Consider the following 14,566-nt stretch of genomic DNA (forward strand, 5'->3'; position numbering starts at 1 on the left):
CTCAGCCAGCCTTCTTGATCCAATCTTTATATCTATACTAATTTCAAGGTGCTTTTAGTTACAAACTACATGTTGTTCTGCCACTGAAATAGTGAACTACCTTTCTTAGATTGGTAAAATAGGTAGTTATACCAATGTTACTTAAACAATAGTAATACAAGTAACATTATGACTGCTTATCCGGCAGCACAGCTATCAACTGGTTTCACCTTTCCCTCTTAAAGCCTACCTCTTTCTGCTTCTCCCTCTCTTATGTGGCACATTCAGTGCTCCTGGCCTCCTCAGTGAAATCAGCTCTTTGCACATCCAACACATCAAGATTCTCAACTAAAGGAGAAGAGCATCCTGAAATGACTTCCTACAAGAGGTCCAACTTCTCCACAATTGTATTTGCTTAAATTTACATTTTTCTCATTTGCCAAGAGGATATACTAAATGATTAGTTGATTTTAGAATGTACATTCTTAAGGGCCAGAGAGTTCCTATAACTAGATAATTCGCTCTTTGTGGATCATATATTATTGAGCCCTACAAAGGGGTGTTGTTTGATGGTGATGATGACTGGGATGATGCTCTATGCAGTGTATCCTTCTGAAGGAGAGCCTGGTAGTGTCCATTTATCAACCTCAAAGTGATGAGTAAAACTAAAATATTCTACTCTCATCATCAAATTCTATACTTTATTATTTACTACAGCATCTAAGATCTTCTTGATCTTAAGCACATTTTTAGCCTGTATCACCTCCTAAACACAAACATTCGAGGAAATATAATTAGTTTTTGTAGCATAATATCCCAGGATGGTAGCTGGCATTATTGTGTCTACTGAAAAGTACTAAGGAACACAAAGGTGAAGTAATCAATCATATGCCAAGGCAGCGAGAGAACCGCAATGACGTGTTTTAGATGTAGAAACCCCTGTTCTACCTAATAGACTCGGTGCCAGCCTCTCGGCAAACACTGAGCATGCCTGTTCCTCATTTTCACAATCGAATTTACCTATCATTGCATCAAGAAGACATGCTGGACTGGGCGTGGTGGCTCACGCCTGTAATCCCAGCACTTTGGGAGGCCGAGGCAGGCGGCCCACGAGGTCAGGAGCTCGAGACCATCCTGGCTAACACGGTGAAACCCCGTCTCTACTAAAAATACAAAAAAATTAGTTGGGCGCGGTGGCGGGCACCTGTAGTCCCAGCCACTTGGGAGACTGAGGCAGGAGAAGGGTATGAACTCGGGAGGTGGAGCTTGCAGTGAGCCGAGATTGCGCCACTGCACTCCAGCCTGGGCAAAAGTGTGAGACTCTGTCTCAAAATAAATAAATTAATTAATTAATTAAATTAAATAAAAAAGAAGACATACTGATTCCCTAACGAGTAGGACTGGCTGAACATTAAAGCTGAATGATGGATGAGGAGTCCCTGTGGGATGGTGCTATGAACATGGGCCACCACAGTTAACATCATGACCACTGTCTTTACATACTGGCCCTTGGCAGACAAATTTTTACCATCAGGCCCAGATTTACATGATTCAAAGAGTATAAAAATAAACTATAAACAACATCCCACCTGCCTGGGACACATGCACATTGAACAGGAGATGGCACGAATTTCTGTGAAGTGGCCATTAGTCATTCTACAAATACAGACCTTGTTGCCAGGAGTGGAAACAAGCCATCATTAGTGTTAGTGTAGTTATTGGCTGAGTGGGTAATGAGGCTATTGATTGGACAAAAGTTCTGTGGCCTTTTTTCCCTTATGGAAGTCCCTGAACCTGAGCATGTGTAGCATTACAATGGAAATTTCTCTCACCAAATCCTTTGCACATGTCCTGGTAAATCTTCTTCACAAAGTAGTTCTTATATGTATAACTCAGTTTCACAGATCTCCTAGATATCAGTTTGCATTCTCCAGAATTATGTGGCAAAAAAAAAAAAAAAAGAAGCAAGCAGGCTAAAAAGAAATTAGACATAGGCCGGGCGCAGTGGCTCATGACTGTAATCTCAGCACTTTGGAAGGCCAAGGCGGGTGGGTCACAAGGTCAAGAGATGGAGAACATCCTGTCCAACATGGTAAAACCCTGTCTCTACTAAAAATACAAAAATTAGCTGGGCATGGTGGCGTGTGCCTATAGTTCCAGCTACCTGGGAGGCTGAGGCAGGAGAATCGCTTGAGCCCGGGAGGCAGAGGTTGCAGTGAGGCAAGATCGCACCACTGCACTCCAGCCTGGGAGACAGAGTGAGACTCCGTCTCAAAAAAAAAAAAAAAAATCAAAGACATAAAGCAAGCCTACCCATTTCTACTTCACATTCACAGCTCTTTCCACACTTGGTGCCCATTTCTCAGATTCCCTCACTATACACCTTCCTGCCCTTTATTCCTGGCATTAAATGACTATATCTGCCAAGGTGTTCCCAGGTAGGCAGGTTCACGTGCAGATTCCCACAAGTAATTGTCACCCAGGCTGCAGTGCAGTGGTGCAATCTTGGCTCATTGCAACCTCTGCCTCCTGGGCTCAAGCGATTCTCCTGCCTCAGTCTCCCAAGTAGCTGGGATTGCAGGTGCCTGCCACCACATCCAACTAACTTTTAGTATTTTTAGTAGAGACAGGGTTTCACCATGCTGGCCAAGCTGGTCTTGAACTACTGACCTCAAGTGATCCACCTCGGCATCCCACCTCGGCATCCCAAAGTGCTGGGATTACAGGTGTGAGCCACTACACCTGGCCCCTACAAGCATCTTTAAAGCCATCTGCCATTAATACCACAAAGACGGAATCAGCAGGATGCTGTGTCTGTGTGCAGGAGAAACATATCTCAGGTGATACAGGCTGAAGGTTGTCAGTGAAGTGTGTACACAATAACATGGGAAGCAAGAAAGCAGTCAATGTGTGGAGCAGAAGGCTTTTAAAGGAAGAAAAACCCCGCTGCATCACATAAAAGCAAAGTATACATTTTATCTCTCTTTGCCAAGAATGGAAGCTATAGCTGTAGGCTTACTGAAACCAACCTGAGTTATATGGGTATGTATATACATGTACACACACATAGTAAGCTTTTTCTGCATATCTTGATTTTACTGTTTGCTGGGTTCTTATCAAGCAAGAACATCTTTCTGGAGAATAATCTGCAACTTTGAGCAATCACTGAATAGAAAAATTGCTCACGAATGCTCCGTGCATTCAGTTAGATGGTTTTGTTGAAGCTGATGAGCACCATTCTGCCAGGCACGGAGAGGCCTCTTTTTCTAAAACTCCCTCCAAAGCCCTGAGGAGCCTCTACTCAGGCCAAGGTGGGCTAAACCCCCTGTGGCTGACAGTTGCTTTCTTCACTGCAGGCGAAGATGCCCCTTTGTAACTGGAACGGCTGCTCTGGGCCCACCACAGGTCACCATTCCTTTCAGAGGAAGACATACATAGTTAGAATGACTTGTCCCAACTATTGCTGGGGCAGGCTCCAGGATGGGTAAAATCATGGTGAAACCATACTAAGACCAAAGCAAGGCATTCCAGATTTCAAACACATCACCACCGCCGCCACTACCAACAACAACAAAACCACCACCACCACTACCAACAACAAAACCACCACCGCCACTACCAACAACAAAACCACCACTGCCACTACCAACAAAACCACCACCGCCACTACCAACAACAAAACCACCATTGCCACTACCAACAAAACCACCACTGCAACTACCAACAGCAACAAAACCACCACCGCCACTACCAACAACAAAACCACCACCACCACTACCAACAACAAAACCACCACCGCCACTACCAACAACAAAACCACCACCACCACTACCAACAACAACAAAACCACCACCGCCACTACCAACAACAAAACCACCACCGCCACTACCAACAACAAAACCACCATTGCCACTACCAACAAAACCACCACTGCAACTACCAACAGCAACAAAACCACCACCCCCACTACCAACAACAACAAAACCACCACCACCACTACCAACAACAAAACCACCACCGCCACTACCAACAACAACAAAACCACCACCGCCACTACCAACAACAAAACCCTGTGGGTTTTAGCAGCCTTTTACCAGGAATTATCTTCTAGGGAGGGAAGCTTTGCACTGTTTTTAGAACTTATGATTTAATAAAACAAGACAAAATTTCCGTTCCCACAGTTCTGAGATTTTTGGCAATCTCTGTACACTTGTTTTCCCATTCTCCACCTGCTCTTCAACAGAGAAAAATCTGACCACATATGTCCTAGGTCTAATCTCCGAACAGTGGTGTCTTGTAACTGTCATCATTGTAGCTTCGGAGAGTACCTTCCTGAGTTTCCCCAAGTTGAGTTTACAGAAAGGGAACCTGGCTTTAGCAGGAGCTAGAATGGGAAGCAGCGCCCCCTGGAGGAACATGGGGAAACGAAGCTGGCAGAGAAACTTCCATGTGGATAGCTTTGAACGGTAGCCCAAGAATCTCCTTCACTTGTTAACGTTCCTGTTCTTTGATGCCCGTCACTGTAAAATGGGTACTCTCACTTCTGCCATTCTGTTCATCTTCTTATGCTTGGAAGTGTGGAAAATACTATGCAGGTCAGAGGTTCTCGACACTTTCCTCCTCGGGAACCACTTGGATTTATCCAAAATCATACACATCTTCATATTTGCCTCTTTTTAGGATCAATGGGAGGTAACATTAATGAGAATGCTGGAATGGTGAAACATCAGTACTTGGTGAAAGTGAATCACAAGGCTTCACGCAGACATGCTGGGGAGAAGGATTGTCAGCCTCTTCCCGCTTTCCACATCAGTTGTCATGGCACTACCTAGGGCAAGCATGGCCCCACCCTTCTAGACTCTGGTCTAGAAGTCTACAGCTTTTGGTCATAATTATCATATATATTTATATACACACACACATATATATATACACATATATATATATATGTATTTTTATTTTCTTCTTTGAGACGGAGTCTCGTTCTGTCACCCAGGCTGGAGTGCAGTGGCACAATCTCCGCTCACTGCAACCTCCGCCTCCTGGGTTCAAACGATTCTCCTGCCTCAGCCTCCCAAGTAGCTGGGATTACAGGCACATGCCACCAGGCCCGGCTAATTTTTATTTTATTTTTAGTAGAGATGGGGTGCGAACTCCTGATCTCAGGTGATCCACCTGCCTTGCCTCCCAAAGTGCTGGGATTACAGGATTGAACCAGCGCGCCCGGCCATAATTATCTAATATTTAAGGATCAACTGGAGACCAGAAAATATGTTGCTGCTATTTTTATAATTAACCTTTTAGTTTTCAGATAATTTATCAGTGTAATTTGCCTATGGCTAATTCTTTAGTTCTATTCTCTCTGTAACATGGAAGTTGGACCTAGTTTTGCCCTTTGGAAAAGCCATAACATTGATTTGATTTTTCTTTTCATTAGAAAAAAAACATCTGTTTATTACCAGCAATTCCATGCCTCGATATCCCATGGAAATGAAAACATATACCTATACCAAGACTTGTATGCAAGTGTTCATAGCAGCATTATTTATAAGAGCCAAACCTGGGAAACAACCCAAATGTCCATCAAATGGTGAATAGATAAAATTGGTATCTCCATATAATGGAATTCCCATAGCAGTAAAAATGAATTTTTTTTTTTTTTTTTTTTTTTTTTTTTTTTTTTTTTTTTTTTTGAGACAAGGTCTCACTCTGTCACCCAGGCTGGAGTGCAGTGGTGCGATGTTGGCTTACCACAACTTCTGCCTCCTGGGTTCAAGCAATTCTCCTGCCACAGCCTCCTGAGTAGCTGGGATTACAGGCACCCGCCACCACGCCCAGCTAATTTTTGTATTTTTAGTAGAGACAGGGTTTCATCATGTTGACCAGGCTGGTCTTGAACTCCTGACCTCAATGATCCACCCGCCTTGGCCTCCCAAAGTGCTGGGATTACAGGTGTGAGCCACCGCACCCAGTCTACGAACTAAATATTGATACATGCAGCAATACAAATGGATCTAAAAGACTATACTAAGGGAAAAAACCATACTCAAGCATTTTCACATTGTATGAATTCATTTATGTGAAATTTCTAATAAAGGCAAAAACAGAAACAGAAGGAAGGTCAGTGGTTACCTGAGCCTAAAACTGGACCTCAAATGGGTATTCAGAAGCTTTTTTGGGTAACAAATGTGTTCTAAAACTAGATTGTAGTAATAGTCGCAAAAGTACATTTACTCAAACATAGAACTGCATAGTTACAACGGGTAAAATTTATGTTTTGTAAATTGCATGTCAGTTAAGCTGAAGAATGAAAACTAATTTTTAAAAAATCTATCTTTCCAGCTTATTAAGATTTTGTCCCTAAAAATAATATAAGTTTTTGATAACTGAACTTCGCAGTTATTAAGTTGACTTACTGACTTTTAGGGAATTTATTTTTGGCATGCTAGTTTAAATCAACCATGACAAAATTTGGGTAGCAAAAGCATCGTATTGTTCGGGGTCTGTGAGACAGGGCTCAGCCTAGGGGAAGGGAGTGGCAGAGTATGGCCGGTGCTACTAAGCCCCAGAGAAACTAGCAAAGTCTGAGGTGGCAGAAAGCCAGAGCCCAAGAAAGATAGCTAAGGCCAGTTCTACATTATCACCTGTGACCAGGGACAGAGGTGGACAATGAGTTTCCAGGTCTCTCTGGGGTTCTGGAAAACACAGAGGTCAGAGCCCATGTCAGTGTCCAAACAGTAAGGAGTCTGGGGCTCGGCCACAGAGCCTCCAAAAGTCTGGCAGCAACAGCAAGAGAGGAATAATCAGCTTATGGAGACCCTGTACCCAAATCCCACAAGTTCTGGTCTGTTCATTTCTGTCACTGAGAAAGGAAGAGCACTTAAAACACATGACGCAAAATTAAAGATGGGTGCATATATTTCAGATTTCAACATTAGTGTCAAAAATACACACTCTGATTTTACGTTAGAACACCAGAGACAAACATCATGGGTATGAGGAAAATAAAATGTTAAATAACTGAGAAATAAAATGAGTAAACACTAAGCTAACCGGGGTTTTTACCGTTGCAACATGTCTAATGAAGTGGTTTCAACCATACCAAAAGGATCAGGACATGAGTATTTCCAGTCTACTTGGAATAAATGGATCTCATTCTGTGAATCCTTTAATAAAATCTGGTCCTGGATAACAGGACAGGATCCACTTCCTTGGTTGTTAACTTGGTACATTCTGTTCTATGTTAATTTTTACTTTCAAACTTGAGTACTGAGCAAATACTTTAGCTTGTCATTCCTCATCAACATTTTGGTGAAAACTGAGGGTTTGTGGGCAATTCACCTTCTGAAAAACGCAAGGCCCAGAGCCCATTCACTTATTCGTGTAGGGTCATGGGTACTAGTTCTGAATTTAGAAAATGGAACAAATGTATTGGTGTAGAACCAAAGGGCCTGGAAGCCAGATGCTCCAAGTCTATTTCTTGCATAAGGGATCTAGGAGGAAGGTAAAAGGAATTCTCTTTTCCTTCCTTAGCACGTGGGTTCTCAGTGGGTTTTTTATGAAGTCCTTGAATGAATGCTTATTAAAGCATATTCTCATCCAGCCACAAAGCACCATTTCTAACCTCTACATGTAGCCAAATTTTATTACCAGAACAGTGTGGAGACAGGTGGCCATAGTTTCTTCTTCCTGGTTATGCTCAGCCCATTCCATTCCAGCTTAGCTTGCAGGCATAGCTACCTCTTCTTTTAGAACCTGGGGGCCTGGAGGAACTCATCGGGCCTCCAGGTCTTAAGGTGGAGCACGGCCAACTTGGCTGGCTCAAGATGAGATTCCCATGTCTTTATTTCCAAAGCAGTGAGGCCTGACACGAGTTGAGCTGCTCAATGTTCACAGATAGCTTTGATACGATGTGCGAAGGTCTCTAAAGTACATCGTATACTGAAGTTACTTTGAGATTAATGAAAGTGCAAATTGCTATTGTTGCTTTACATCTGACACTTTTCCAAGGGAAAAGGCAATAGAGGGCCCTCAAAAAGAAAATACGCATTTAGAAATTGGCAACCATATTTTTGTGGGAGTGCTCTTTTATTTTTCCTCATCCCCATCCTCAAATTATGGGACATGATAAGGCTTTGGAATAGGGTGTTTGTGATAGGGTTCATGATAGGGTTTTGGAATAGGGTGAGGGTAGAAGGAGTTTCAGTTAATAACTTATTCCCTAGTTGAATCCTGGCAGCAGGGGAGGGAGGGAAGAAGATTCAGTGGTTGCTGCAGCCGTGCCAAGGTATACAACATATGGGTAACCGAGGAGGTCAGTGAATGTCCAGATAGAAAATGCCATATACGCATGACCATAACAAGTCAATTCAACATTTATGAAGCACCTAGTTTTCAGGCTTGGGTGCTGCAGTGGTAAATGGAAACATTTCTTGCCCTGACCATCACATAGTGTTACAGCCTGAATGCTTGTGCTCCCGAGAATTACTATGTTGAAGCTCTAATCCTCAGTGCAATGGTAGTTGAAGGTGGGGCCTCAGAGAGGTAATTAGGTTTAGATGAGGTCATGAGGATAGGAACCCGTGATGGGATTAGTATCCTTATAAGAGGAGGGAGACCAGAGCACGTTCTCTCTCTGCCACGTGAGGACATGGTGAGAAGGCAGCTGACTGCAAGCCAGAAAGAGAGCCCTTGCCAGGAACTGAATCTGCCAACCCCATGTTCTTGGACTTCTCAGCCTCCAGAACTGTGAGAAATAAATTTCTGTTGTTTAAGCCACTCAGTCTATGGTATTTTATTGCGGCAATCCAAGTAGACTAAGAAATTACCACCAAGAAGGGGGTTCTACTGTAACAAATAATGTGGAATCAGCTTTGGAAATGGATGATGTATAGATAATGGAGAAGTTTCAAGATGCATGCTAACAATATGGACAAGAAATATGATTCTGACCAGGATTCAGATGGAAAAGAGAGGCTGGGTGCAGTGGCTCACGTCTGTCATCCCAGCACTTTGGGAGGCCAAGGAGGGTAGATTACCTGAGGCGAGGAGTTCGAGACCAGCCTGGCCAACATGGTGAAACCCCGTCTCTACTAAAAATATAAAAATTAGCCGGGCATGGTAGTGGGCACCTGTAATCTCAGCTACTCAAGAGGCTGAGGCAGGAGAATTGCTTGAACCGGGGAGGGGGAGGTTGCAGTGAGCCGAGATTGCATCATTGTACTCCAGCCTGGGCGACCAAGCAAGATTCCATTGCAAAAAAAAAAAAGATGGAAAAGAGGAGAGCTGTAGAGAAAGCATCCATCTTCTTAGAAGGTGAATATACACATAATTACGAAGAGAATATTGGTAGAACTATGGATGGTAAAGGCCATTCTAGTGAGGTCGCAGACAGAAGTGAGGAAAGTGACATTGGACAATGCAGAAAGGGTTATTTTTGTCATACAGTGGCAAAGGATTTGCCCGATTTATGTCGACGTTCCAGTGTTTTGTGGAAGGTACAACTTGCAAGTGATGACATTAAATACTTAGCTGAAGCAAGTTCTAAGTAGTGTTGAAGAAGCAGTTTGGTTTCTCCTGACTGGTTATAGTAAAATGCAAGAAGAGAGAAATGACTTGAAGACTGAATTATTAGGCAAAAAAGGAACCAGAGCCTAAAGATTTTGAGATTCTCAGTCTGTCCGTGTTGCAAAAAATAAGAAAACATGTTCAGAAGAGAACAAGGGTATGGCTGACCTACCACTTGATAAGGAGATTAGTGTGGGTGTGAAGCATGGACCTCACCAACCATCTCAACAGAGATGGCCAAGAACAGAGATGGGATAATACCAACAGAAACACTGCCAGCTGACACTAAACACACAGCTGACAGCAGAGGCTGGGCGCGGTGGCTCACGCCCGTAATCCCAGCACTTTGAGAGGCTGAGGTGGGAAGCTTGCTTGAGCCCAGGAGTTTGAGACTAGCATGGGCAACATAGGAGGTGGGGCCACCAGGCCAAGCTACGGGAGTGACTTTGCCACCCCAGTGGTTCTGGAAGGTGAGGCCACTGCTCCAGTGGGTCTGGAGGGCAGAGCATCAAACCAAAAAAGACTCATCTTAAGCCATAAACCCTAATGTGATTTGCTTTACTATGTTTTGGAACTGCTTGGGACCCATCATCCCTTTCTTTCCTCTGGCCGCCTCCTTTCGGCATGAGGATGCCTGTGCCTGTCGCACCATCATATTTTGGAAGCGCAAAACTCATCTGGTCTCATAGCTTCACAGATGGAGAGGAATTTTGCCCCAGGATGAATTGTATCTCAAGGAAGGGCATCTTGGGCTTAAGAGTTCCTAAACGCTTTCTGAGCTGGATATTAAGGGATGAATAGCAGTTAGCTCTATGAAGAGGAGGGAAGAGAATCCCAGGTGCAGGGAACAGCATGTGACAAGGTCTGGAGATGACAAGAGGCCATGGCGAATTCATGGAAATGAGAATAGGTGGCTATAGCCAAAGCTTATGGGTGGGGCATGGAGTGAAAGTGAAGGAGATGGTGAGAGATGAGATCAGAGGAACCAGAGTCTAAATCTTTAAAGACTTTGTACTTTATGTGGAAGAAATTGGACTTTTTTTCTAAGAGCAATGGGGAGCCATTTAACAGTTTCAGGTAAGGAGCAACACAATTAGAGTTTATTTGACAAAACCCACTCTAGCTGTGGGGTATAGAAATGATTGCAGGTGGGGCCAGGCGTGCTGGTTCACGCCTGTAATCCCAGCACTTTGGGAGGATGAGGCAGGCGGATCACCTGAGATCGGGAGTTCAAGACCAGCCTGACCAACATGGAGAAACCCCTTCTCTACTAAAAATACAAAATTATCGGGGTATGGTGGCTCATGCTTGTAATCCCAGCTACTCAGGAGGCTGAGGCAGGAGAATCACTTGAACCTGGGAGGCAGAGGTTACAGGGAGCCAAGATCGTGCCATTGCACTTCAACCTGGGCAACAAGACCAAAACTCCGTCTCGAAAAAAAAAAAAAAAGACATGATTGCAGGTGGCTAAAATCAGAGGCGGAGGCAGGGGGAGCAGCAGGGCAGGCGTCTGTGTTTGTGGGCGTGGCCCGCGTGAGACATCTAGTGGCCCATACTGGAGAGGTGGCAATAGGGATGGAAAGAAGTGGCCAGGAACCTGAAACCTGTATGTAGATAGGTGAATCTACAGGATGCGGTGACTGATTGGATGTGAGGAGTGAGTAAGAAGGAGGAGTCCAAGTTTCTGACCCAGATTTCTTGTTCAGACACCTGGATGGTTTGTGTCACTGTTGTCTGAAATCATGGCCACATAAAAACCAACAGGTTTGAAGGGGAAGATGAACGTTCTGCTCGGGAATTAATAAGTTTGAAATGAGTGTGGGGCAACCAGGAGGAAATACCTAGTAAGCAGGTGGTATAAGAGTCAGAAGCTCAAAAAAGACATGCAGACAGAAGGTACAAACTTGGGTCTAAATCAGCATTCGAAAAGTCTTCTTTGAGAACCTTGTGCCAAGCACTGTTTTAGACAGTTGTGCTGCTATAGTGGACAAAACACACAAAAGTGCTTGGGTCCCCATGGGGCTTATTTCCATGTAGACGGTAACTGAAGATCTGTAGGGAGGCCTCTTTGCCCAGAGAGCAACGACAGAAAAGAACTAAGCTAAGAATACTGGGAAGCAATAGAAATTAAAGGATGCACAGAAGAAAGGAATCTGGAAAATAGACTGACAGCCCTGAAAATTGCCAGATTCAAGATGGGGGCGACATGTAAGGCAGGGCCCCATGTGGGATGGGGAAACAGCTAAGGCAGGATGGTCTTAGGATTCGAGAGCCCTGAACGTGCTTAAATGCCACTGGGAAAGAGCCTGGTGGGGAGAAGGGATGCAGATACAGGAGCTGGCACTAGAGCAGGAGGGTAATTTGGAACCGATGTGGGGAGGTGCGGAGTAAGGTGGGAGGCAAGCCCCGCCCACTGTACTAGAACACGGGGAAAGGGGAGAGGATGTGTGGATGCAGGTGTTTGCAGGTGTGGAGCCAGGATGTGGGAGAAGTGCTCATCTGATGGCACCTGTTCCCTCTATCGGGGACAAGGTCATCTGCCCACAGTAAATGAGAGTGGAGTGGAAGTCTGAGCTTCTCAGGTGTGTGCACCATACAAGTCATGGTAAGTGAGTGGGGCAAGGGGCAGATGAAATGAGAAAGGGAACTTGTTATATAAAAACTGTTGGGCCGGGTATGGCGGCTCATGCCTGTAATCCCAGCACTTTGGGAGGCCCAGGCAGGTGGATCACCTGAGCTCAGGAGTTTGAGACCAGCCTGACCAACATGGTGAAACCCTGTCTCTACTAAAAATACAAAAATTAGCCAGGCATAGTGGCACGTGCCTGTAATCCCAGCTACTCAGGAGGCTGAGGCACGAGAATCGTTTGAACCCAGAAGGCAGAGGTTGCAGTGAGCCGAGATCGCACCACGGCACTCCAGCCTGGGTGACAGGCGAGACTCCGTCTCCAAAACCAAAACGAATATCTAAAAAAACAAGTGGTTGAAGCTGAGAGCTACTTGGAGTTCAGTGATCACTGTGACACACACACATATTTTTGAGAACGAGTTTCACTTTTGTTGCCCAGGCTGGAGCGCAATGGCGAGATCTTGGCTTATCGCAACCTCCGCCTCCTGGGTTCAAGCGATTCTCCTCCCTCAGCCTCCCCAGTAGCTGGGATTACAGGCATGTGCCACCATGCCCAGCTAATTTCGTATTTTTAGTAGAGACGGAGTTTATCCGTGTTGGTCAGGATGGTCTTGAACTGCCAACCTCAGGTGATCCGCCCACCTCGGCCTCCCAAAGTGCTGGGATTACAGGCGTAAGCCACCGCACCCGGCCGACATATATTTTTAAATTTTTTTAGTAAAAAGAAAAAATAAATCCTCCAGAGCCCCTATTACTCCAATGACACCCAAACTTGCAGAGCACAGCCATTCCTGGTCACATCAAGCTACTTGCCCTCCCCCTCCAGGGGCCAACTACTTGCTGTGGGGGTGTGAGTCTGTACTGATGCATGCTCCTCCGTCAGCCTTGGGGACACCCCCCATCACCCCAATCATCACAGCTGTTGGTTGCCTTGTGCTTGCCCCTCCTCCCGGAGGACAGGAGCACACCCCTGGAAGCCTTCCTGTCTGGGCACCCACATTAATCACAGCCAACCCACCATGCCTTGAATGTAGCTTCCATCCCCCTGGGTGTCCTCTCCTCTGGCCAACCCTTCTGTAATGCTCCCCAGTGTGGCTACCTCACCTGCCTGAAGCCGCCTGACTCAAGCTGGACAGGTGCAGCCTTGTCCTGGCACTTCCCAGGCCTCTCATCTCTCGTGAGCCTGCAGTTCTGCTCAGCCCTGGAACTGCACCATCCTGCTGAGGGTCTCCGCATGTCTGAGGGGCTTGGGAAACTATGCTGCATAATTTGAGTTTAGTCCAACAGGCTGCCTTCGCCTCACATTTAGCTGCTGTCTTGATTTTTTCCTTTTTGTTCCCTGCTTCTGGAGATTCCAGTTGAGCAAACCAAGCCAGGGTTTAGAGTGAGAAAGTTGGGGGATGAAAGCGAGGACCCCTCCACCGCCGGGTCAGAGGCTCTTCTTTCCAGGAACCCAGGGCAGAGGCCACCTGGGTCCCCTGTAGGCCGTGAGCACACATCTTCATGTGCACCCAGCCACTGTGAAAATCAAATTTCATCTCAGCTCTGGGCGTTTCTCTGTAGTGGTTCTCAACACAAGACCAATAAACCTGACACTTGCTGGGAGTGAAATCCAGTAGGAGAGAAGTGGTCTAAGACATAAGCCCATTAAGTCAACCTCGTATTACTAAACTTCCTAATTTAGGAACTGCACTCTGGGCCCTAACACCACTTTTTGGAGGCAGGGTCGCTGTTCATGTTTCTCTCAAACCCAGGCTATTAGTGCAGAGGTCCCCCTAGGCCTGCCTGCTCCAGCTGCCCCCGTCCTGGTGTCACTGCCTGGGAATGAGCGGTGCCACCATCCAGCCCAGTCCTGAGGGACGCCCAGACAGGGCAGCAGACCCCTCCATGTGGTGATGCCTCAGGGGGCAGAAGGAGGTGCACCACCTGCTGTAAGCTGAGGAGGGAGGAAGTGGATCTGGAACCTCGGAAGGAAGTCGGGGGGCAGGGGAGTGGGGGTGCTGGCTGTGCAGAAATGAACAGGGTGGGCCGCTGTGCTCAAGGGCATCCTTGCTCTGGACAGTGATATGTCTAGGAGATACTATGGTAGCAATCTCTACTTATGTGGCAAAATATGTTAGGAAAATGACCCAAATGCCAAAGGGGAGGAAGAAACCATGCCAGGGGCCAACCTTTTGTTTGTGAGGGAAAACACTATTTTAATTAAGACTAGCTTTAAGGCCTTCCATTCATATACAGATCCAGTTAGATTCCAAACAGCAAAGAGGTCATCAATCAGCTCATTTGATCTGAAACTGTAACAAGACTTTGCTAAATATTGTAGAAAAATAACCCAGCATGGTGTCCTCGGCACTGTGCGTCTATGGCGGCTGAAAGCTGGGCCTCCTGTGG

General features: G+C 45.7%; 1 protein-coding gene across 1 annotated transcript in view; it reads left to right on the plus strand.

The window, feature by feature from the left end:
* The window catches only part of PDCL3 (phosducin like 3), a 449,125-nt gene that overhangs the window by 255,493 nt on the left and 179,066 nt on the right, over positions 1-14,566 (plus strand). The window lies entirely within an intron of this gene.

Source organism: Macaca thibetana, chromosome 13 (assembly GCF_024542745.1).
Source record: "Macaca thibetana thibetana isolate TM-01 chromosome 13, ASM2454274v1, whole genome shotgun sequence".
NCBI lineage: Eukaryota > Metazoa > Chordata > Mammalia > Primates > Cercopithecidae > Macaca > Macaca thibetana.